This window comes from Macaca mulatta, chromosome 13, assembly GCF_049350105.2.
Source record: "Macaca mulatta isolate MMU2019108-1 chromosome 13, T2T-MMU8v2.0, whole genome shotgun sequence".
In the NCBI taxonomy this organism is placed as follows: Eukaryota; Metazoa; Chordata; class Mammalia; order Primates; family Cercopithecidae; genus Macaca; species Macaca mulatta.
Window position 1 is genome coordinate 55067252 of NC_133418.1, and position 8652 is coordinate 55075903.

At 40.5% G+C, this 8652-nt stretch overlaps 1 long non-coding RNA gene across 1 annotated transcript in view; it reads right to left on the reverse strand.

Moving 5' to 3' along the window:
* Positions 1-5307, reverse strand: part of LOC114671945 (uncharacterized) — a 28964-nt gene extending 23657 nt beyond the window's left edge. Inside the window, exon 1 of the long non-coding RNA XR_003722131.2 lies at positions 5186-5307. This is a non-coding gene — a long non-coding RNA (uncharacterized LOC114671945). The remainder of the gene's footprint in view (positions 1-5185) is intronic.
* Between the last annotated feature and the right edge of the window lie 3345 nt (positions 5308-8652).

An 8652-nucleotide genomic window follows, 5' to 3' on the forward strand; every position in this document is an offset into this window, starting at 1 on the left:
GCCCAAATTCATATTTTATAACGCCGTATGTTAGATCTCCTGACTGTGGTTTCACCTGAGGCAATCTTCTGAAATTTTCTTTAACAAACTGAAGAGTTGTCTGGGCATGGTGGCTCACGCCTGTAATCCCAGTACTTTGGGAGGCCAAAGTGGGTGGATCACTTGAGGTCAGGAGTTTAAGACCAGCCTGGCCCACATGGGGAAACCCTGTCTCTACAAAAATACAAAAATTAGCTGGGCATGATGGCAAGTGCCTATAATCCCAGCTACTTGGGAGGCTGAGGCGGGAAAATCTCTTGAACCCGGGAGGCAGAGGTTGTAGTGAGCCAACATCACGCCACTGCACTCCAGCTTGGGTGACAGAGCGAGACTCCATCTCAAAACAAACAAACAAACAAAAAACAAAAAACCTGAAGTTACTGAATAGTAACCAATCCCCCTTCACTTCAAGACAGATGCCAGGAAGCCCAGCCACAATGGCCAGGCAGCTCTAGTCCTGCCAGCTGCTCCTATGCTGCTAACTTCTGTCCTGGTAGTGTGAGGTCTGGGCTGCTCAGAAGGCTCACTCCAGTCCTCCTGTCCAAGGCCTTTTCTAATTGTGTTCCACAGCTCTCTGGGTTTCAGTGGGTTCTGTGGCTAGTTCTAAAGAAATAACCTATAGGCGTGCATATGTGCATATGCGTGTGTGCGTGCGTGCATGCGTGTGTGTGTGTGAAATCACTGAGGGTTCTCATATTTTAACTTTGAGCCTATCATTTTGATGCAGTTCATTCCTGTCTTCTGTCTCCAAAGTAAACTCCCATCTTTATACTGTGGTAGTGCATCTGTTTTTCAGTGTAAAGACTGTAGCAGGGGCCAGACGCAGTGGCTCATCCCCATAATCCCAGCACTTTGGGAGGCTGAGGCGGGCGGATTACTTGGGGTCAGGAGTTCGAGACCAACCTGTCCAACATGGTGAAATCCCGAATCCCGTCTCTACTAAAAATACAAAAATTAGCTGGGCATGGAGGTGGGCGCCTGTAATCCCAGCTGCTTGAGAGACTGAGGCAGGAGAATCACTTGAACCCGGGAGGAAGAGATTGCAGTGAGCCCAGATAGTGCCACTGCACTCCAGCCTGGATGACAAAGAGGCTCTGTTTAAGAAAAAAAAAAAAAAAAAAAAGATTGTACCAGGAAGAGAAAGATACACGTGGTGGTTCTCCAAGGCAGAATATCTGTACACTTGATATTACTGCTACCCACATAACGAATATTAAAAGGGAAGAAAGACTGTTGCCACAGCCTTCATCTCTAGAATTCTCTTATACATATGATTTACCATTATTGTTACTTCTTGGTTATTTCAGGATGTTTCTTCCCAATAAGAACCCAGCATAAATTCTGAGTATTAGTTGCTTTGTTTTACAAACAGTACTACAGCACTAAAACATGGTGCTTAATAAAGCAACTGGTGATGCCCTGGCATAGGTGGAGTTTGTGATCAAGGCCTCTTGTTACTCAGGAGAGGTGACATGCGATGGGTAAATGTTTTGCAGAAATTACCTTTAAATGAACTCCTCAGCATGCATTGTCACCTAAAAAAGAATAAGGTTTTAAGGGGATGGACCAATAAAGGGCTAATCTTAGATGTCTGAAAATCATTTGAAAAATGTAGAACATTTGCTTAGGCTGGAGAGGGTATCCCAGAGGTAAGTGTGTAGGAATTGCACAAACAGGGTGGAGCCACTAAATAGATGAAAAGACTGGGCTGGGCACAGTGACTCATGCCTGTAATCCCAGCACTTTGGGAGGCTGAGGCGGGTGGATCACTTGAGGTCAGGAGTTCGAGACCAGCCTAGTCAATATGGTGAAACTCCGTCTTTACTAAAAATACAAAAATTAGCCAGGCATGGTGGTGCGTGCCTGTACCCAGCTACTTGGGAGGCTGAGGCAGGAGAATCGCTTGATCCCAGGACGTGGAGGCTGCAGTGAGCTGAGATAGTGGCATTGCATTCCAGCCTGGGCAACAGAGTGAGACTCTGTCTCAAGTAAATAAATAAATAAATAAATAAATAACAAATAAATAGGAAGGACAAATTTTGAGAGACACCTGAATTCTGTTTCAGCTGACCATGCTGAAAGTTCCTTAAATTTTAATTTTGATTAAATGTGTTTAACATCCAAATAATACTATGTACAGTTCACATGGCAGAGTACTACACAGCTGTAAAAAACAATAAGGAATATATGGAGTGATCCTTAGACTTTATGGCTAGTGAAAACAAAACAAGGTAGAAAAAATTGTCTATAGTATGTTACTGTTCATCTAAAAAGAGAGAATTTGCTATATGAAAATGTTTGCTTATTTTTTAATGAAAGACTATGCCGTATAACTTTATTTCTTAAAAAAGACTTCGTTGGGAAGTAGACAGGTTAGAGGGCCTGGGATAGAAGTCACACTCCTCTGAATGTGCCTGGTGTTGTAGATTTGACTTCGGAAACTTGTAATCATTTTACGTAATTATAAAATATTTTTAATTGAAAAGCAATCCCTATAAAACAAAATCAAAATGAAACAAATGAACTGAAATGTACACTCTGAGTTGATGGAATAACCACACAGGAAGGAACTACTTCAAGTGACTTTAATTTGATTTTCATTATTATGGTATGCCCTAAAGCCAAAAAGAACTACATAACAACCTTAAATGTATTTCAATAGTCATATTGTTAGTGGTGGGTGTTAGAACAGTTATTGTAAGACAGTTGCATTTTTTTGTGAAATAAAGCAAATAAGTAATTTCATTGATGTCTTTGAGAATTGGGATTTTCAATAAGGAGAAAAAATATAAATGTGAGAATGACGAGGTTGAAAAAACATCTCGTAGTCTTGTTTGAAATGTCATATTGGCTGGGCATGGTGGCTCATGTCTGCAATCCCAGCACTTTGGGAGGCCAAGGCAGGAGGATCACTTGAGGCCAGAAATTTGAGACCAGCCTGGGCAACATAGTAAGACCCTGTCTCTACAAAAATAAAAAAATTAGTCAGATATGGTGGTGTATGCCTATAATCCCAGCTACTCAGGAGGCTGGGGCAGGAGGATCACTTGAACCCAGGAGTTCAAGGCTGCAGTGGACTATGGTCAAGCCACTGCACTCCAGCCTGAGTGACAAAGTGAGACTCTGTCTCCAAAAGAAAAAAAAAAAGAAAAGAAAAAGAAAATGTCATATGAACTCACAATATATTTTAAAAGAAGAAGAAGAGAAAGAAGAGGAAGAAGAAGAAAGGAAGAAGGAGAACTTCCTAATGCTTTCTACTAAAAAGCCCTAGAAACTATGATCAACCTAGTAGGCTGACAACCCTGCAGCCCCGAGTTTGGTCTCTAAATGTCATTTCCCATTGAAAGGAACCAGGACTCTTTGGAGAAATGGCCAATTCCTGATCTGGGGCAGAAAATACATGAGTTGAATATGGAATGTAAGAGATCTTGTCATATTAGAAATCAAGCAAATAAGTCAGATCACGTCAAAAAGACTTGGAAGCCAAGTTGAATATTAATAAAAATAACAATGGCGATTGATTGAAACACATCAAATATTTTTAAATCCATTAGTGCATCATAATACTTAAAACGAAACAAAACAGCTCATTGGTCTTCCTAGGCAGATGCTTGTGAACCAACTCATTGTTTTGAATTTCATAAGTAATGTAGCATTTATCTTACATTTTCTGTGCTTCAGCATAACCAAATTATTGATAAGGGGATATTCTCTTTATAAAAGTATTCCAGCTAATAATTAAAGGAGCAATGAGAGATTAAAAGATCACCATTTAGAATTGTAAATGAATTAACAGATCTAGACGCTTATCATCAGTGGCTGCTGATGTCACAATTTCTCACTATTTGTATTTCTCACTATTCTCCTAGTGAGAAATACAGAACATCACTCACAAAGCATTCCTTCCCAAGGAATCAAACATAAGCGTTATCACAGGAAATATAGGGGAAAGAGGAACTTGTTAAATATACCATAATGCAATTTTTAAAAATTCAGACTGGGAAATTCTATACGACAAATAACACAGCACCTTCAACAAATAAATAATGAAAGGGAAACTTACAGCCTAAAAGAGATTTAAGAAACACATCTAACCATGGTGATGTGTGGACCCCACATCCTGACTTGAGCAAGCTCAAATTACAAATTTATGACAAAAATGGGAAAATTTAAATAATGACTGCATATTAGATGATATTAGAGAATCAATATTAATTTCTTAAGTGTGATAAAAAGTATTGTGGGTATATTTTCAAAATGCTGTTATGTTTTAGAGATGCACACTGACGTGTTTATGGACTCAATAATATGATGTCAGGCATTTGCATTTGTTCCACAAGAATCTGGAAGAATGGGTGGTAGGAAGATATGAGGATAGATGATATAAGATTAGATATAAAATTGATAGTTGTTGGCTGGGAGCGGCGGCTCACACCTGTAATTCCAGCACTTTGGGAGGCTGAGGTAACTAGAAAGCACAATGGATCAAAAATCAGGCAGAGACTTGGGGACATCTTCAAGATTATCCAGCCCCATTCCCTCTTTTGATGCATGAACCATCTCTACACCATCCCTAAAGGTCATTGCCCATATTCCGCAGGACTGCCTTCAGTCCATTCCTCTTTTGATAGCTTTGCCTGTAAGAAATTTCTTTCTTTTTTCTCCCCTCCCCCAAAAAATGTTTTTTTTTTGTTGTTGTTGTTGTTGTTGTTGTTTTTTTGAGACAAGGTCTTGCTCTGTCACCTAGGCTGGAGTGCAGTGGAGCGATCTCAGTTCACTTCAACTTCTGCCTCCTGGGTTCAAGCGATTCTCTTGTCTCAGCCTCCTGACTAGCTGGGACCACAGATGTGTGCCACTATTCCCAACTAATTATTTTTATTTATTTTTAGTAGAGACGGGTCTCACCATGTTGCCCAGGCTGGTCTCGAACTCCTGAGCTCAAGCGATCTGCCCACCTCGGCTTCCCAAAGTGCTGGGATTACAGGCATGAGCCACCACACCTAGCCAGAATGTCTTTCTTATATTGAACAGAAAATTTGTCTCCTTGTATCCTTTTCTACACACCAATTAGAGCCCTAATCCTTCCTTATACAACAGCCTCTCAAATATTTGAAAACGAGCTCTCCCCTGTCCCTCTCACCCTCACCGCTCACGCAAGTGTCTTGAGCTCCAGCCTGCACAGCGCTGCTCCTCTCCGTTGTTTCACACACTCGTGACTTTGGTTCTCTGCCATCCTCTGCTCTGATCTCAGGAAAGTGTGACTTTAAGTTATGTGCTCTGGAATAAAGGGATCTGGGTGTGTCCTGACAAATGCAGAGAACAGCAGGGTTATCACCTCCCTTCTACCAGTGACCACATTTCTGGTTACCATGGTCCAGAGCCCATGTGCACAAACTTGCAAGAGCTGATAGTTAAATGTTCGAGAATTTTCTGAGCTAGTTGTCAAATGCAGTTCTAAGTAAAAGTTAAATTATCCTGGGCATGGTGGCTAATGTATCCCAGCCCTCTGGGAGGCCAAGTCCAGAGGATTGCTTGAGCCCAGGAATTCACACCAGTCTGGGCAATATAGTGAGACTCCGTCTCTACAGAAAATTTTAAAAAGTATTAGCCAAGCATGGTGGGGCACATCTGTGGTCTCAGCTATCCAAGAGGCTGAGGTGGGAGGAGCGCTTGAGCCTGGGAGATTGAGGCTGCAGTGAGCTGAGATCACGCCACTGTACTCCAGCCTGGGTAACAGAGCAAGACCCTGTCTCAAAAAAAATAACAATAATTTTAAAAATTAAAGTTAAATTACATAAGCCTACAATTAGATATCTTAAAAACAAAGGTAATAAGTAATTAAAATATTACTTCCTAATAATTTTACTGCTTTTTATTATTATCTCTCCTCTTGAGGTTAATCACATCTACTGCGTCTGTGTGGTGAAAATACCACATAATGGCATGCTATCGCACGTCTCTTCCAAACTCTGAGTTCAGTGTCACAAGGTCAATACCTTGAAATTGGCCAAGGTGAGAGTATTTACACTACAGAGATTGGTCAGAGCTATTAATCAAAGTCCCTCCTTCTCTCCGCCCCCAACCCAGGGCCAGTTGTTAAATATTTACCACACCACTGGATACAGCCTAAAATCTTAGTTTTTTTGGCAAACACATTACACTTCTGACTCATATTGAGTTAAGGCTCTTAGTTACCACTAAAGCAAGTATTACTTATTCTCACTAACATATTTAATTCCTTAGACCTCATATTAATTGCTCTTAAATTTCATCCTTTTAGATTCAGTCTATGGATTTTCGTTCTGCCATTCAAGTATTCATATTCCCCCTAACTTCAGGTTGCCTGTAAATCTGATGAGCACGCCTTCTGTGTATTTATTCTGAAAGCATTTATGAGGAGACAGTGAAGGACACAGCCTGGGACTCACCACTGCATGCTTCTTCACAGTTTGTTACCCAGCACCTGTGTGCGCAATGGACTGGTTTCTAATTCATTCAGAGTGCCAGAATTCAGTTTATATTTCTCTGACTTGTCCAAAAGAATATTACTAAAAAAAAACTTTATTAAATGTCTGATAACAAAATATTCTATGTGTATGGGCATTCCCTGAGGTCCTGGGCTGGTAACTCTGTCAAATAGAAGAGATAAATTAGCCCTGACTTGTTCTTAGTGAACTCATCTGGATCTTAATCATTCCTTTTTTATCTAGTACCTGAAACTGTTCCTCTAATAACCCCCCTTCTAGACTGTGGCCTAAGATTGAGATTACAGACCATTATCTACATTTTTTCTGGCTCTGCTTTCTCTTTCTGAAAATCAGAATACTCCACTGTTGCCAGTGCTCTGGAATCCCTCGTATTTTCTATGATGCCCCAAATATCCCTGACAATTGTTTGGTGATCCCACAACAATGTTTTCTCAGGACCCTAAGACATCATTCTTCAAAACTGGGGACTCGAAATAGCTGGAGCAGCTTTGGACTCTTTCTCACTCTATTATTCCATCTTGGGCTTCTATCTTCGCTTACCAAAGTTTATGCTCTTTCTCTATTTCTCCTCACCTTACTCATCCCATGTGGAGAAAAAAATGTCCTTGTCCCAAAAGTTAGAAACAGAAGAGAATTGAAGATCTCTGTTTTCACTATGCCCCCCACTGACACTGGCCCTACATTCTACTTGATGGGTTTTTATTTATTTTTTATTTATTTTTGTTTTTTTGAGACAGAGTCTTGCTCTGTTGCTCAGCCTGGAGTACAGTGGCACAAACATGGCTCACTACAGTCTCAACCTCCTGATTTCTAGTAATCCTCCCACTGGAGCCTCCTGAGTAGATGGGACTACAGGTGCACCCGACTCCACCACGCCTGGCTAATTTTTGTATTTTTTGTAGAGATGGGATCTCACTGTGTTGCCCAGGCTGGTCTTATAGGCATGAGCCACTGCACTCAGCCATACCTGGCATTATTCCTCGAACTTTACTACAGAGATTGTAACACCCAAATTACATCCATCACATAATCTGATAGTTTCAGAATAACGTGAACTTATTTGGAGTTTTAGCCTTTCTGACGCAACTGTGTCCCACGTGCATTCGGGCAGATGTAATGGCAATTTGATGGTAGGATAGATATTTGATAAGAGATTCCTTTCATGAGTTGTGACACCACATCCTTGTTTGAATTTGCAACAAACTCCCTACTTTCTAAAGTGAAGCATGGTATAGAGTAGTCTTAAGCTTTTCAATTAATTGGACTTGAGAGTTTTCATCTTAAAATTTTTGAGAAAAACTGTAAATACTTCTGAGCTTGCAAATCACAATCAAGGAGATCCACAAAAATGAAAGAATTCAGTATATTTAGGAGCTTTTCTCTTTAATTTTACGTAGCTGATCTTGAACATAAAACAACTTCTTAAAACAATCAACTCTTGTTATGCGGCATTCTCTTACCTGGAACTCTAAATTGCCCTTATGCATAGTTCCAAAAAAATGTGAACAATGTTGACGGGTTTTAATCCAGAGGCCCTGAGCTAAGAGATAATGAAATCTAGGTTCACCACCACTTTGTTCTGCCATAACCAGTTGTGCATTCTGGGACAAACCCTCTTGCCTTTTTTGTTCACATCTAAATGTTGTCGTAAGTTCCATCCAAATCCAAGAAAACAGAGTAATACATTACCCAGCTATCTTTCTAAGGGCTCTTGCCTGTCTCCATATACTCTCTAGTAGACGTGTGAGTGTGCAGGTATGTATGGAGGGACAGACTGAAAAACAGTCTCAGTTGGGAGTCTTGGTAGGAAGAGGAAAAGGAGGAGGAGGAGGAAGAAGAAGACAGCGCATATCATTCCTCTTTGGTTTCTCAGAAGAGGTAATTTCAAAACAAAACTAAGCCAACCTATCAAAACAAGATAATGACAAGGGAGAAAGTAAAGGTTTTTGATCAAATTCATTTCACAATCATTCTTCCTGTCCCCACAAAGCTATCTGAACTGAGATCTTATTAGCAGACTCCATTTCCAGTAAACATCACTCAGTTAGAACAAAAACGGGAAGCTCCCACATGTAGCGGCTGGAAGGAGTCCCAGATGCAGGAAGAGGTTTGTATGACATCATCC